Here is a 677-nt window from a genome sequence, read left to right as displayed (position 1 = left end):
TCTTGGTGTGGGTGTTGGCTGTTGAAAGGGTCAGTCATCTCACAACAGGAAGTAGTAGATCTTTCTACTGAAGGAAAGGCAAGTCAGACTTGTTTGAAGGTTCAGAAGAAAAATTCCTGGTAATTTTGTCTTCTGTCATGTGAGACTGTTAGCTTGAGTGCATTCTCTGTCATTAACTAAAGTGCCAGGATGGCATTGATTAGGGTATCCTAGTGATTCTGCGGCTCCAATGTGACCTGCATAAGATGGGCCCAGTGATACATACCCCACCGCCTGTCAAATAGGATACTTGAGCTCAAACTTTCTGTAGTCTAATCAATTTAGCCTGAGTGAGTCTCCAAGTCTGTTACAAAAGTACCATCACCACACACAGCCTGACATTTGAGGTGCGACCCAAAAACAATATTGTCTGTAAAAATAGCATAAAGTAAACAGCAGCCAGGTGACCCTTGTACAATTTGTTTAGAGTTTCTGTGACCTTAGGATGCATTTCCTGCAGATTAACGCTTTCTCTGAAACTCTTAAGCCGTCTTCAACAACTGTTGACACAACTACTGCTCTCGTGGGGATTTCCAATCCGTTAATTATGCTACAGCGCAGACAATGGGTGTTTCTCAAAGTCAGGACTGGTCCTTCCAAGGAATCCCAAGTCAGGTCCGTCAAAGGCTTGGCAAGAC

This window comes from Sprattus sprattus (genome assembly GCF_963457725.1).
Source record: "Sprattus sprattus genome assembly, chromosome: 10".
Taxonomy (NCBI): domain Eukaryota; kingdom Metazoa; phylum Chordata; class Actinopteri; order Clupeiformes; family Clupeidae; genus Sprattus; species Sprattus sprattus.
Note: the sequence above shows the minus strand (reverse complement) of the source record.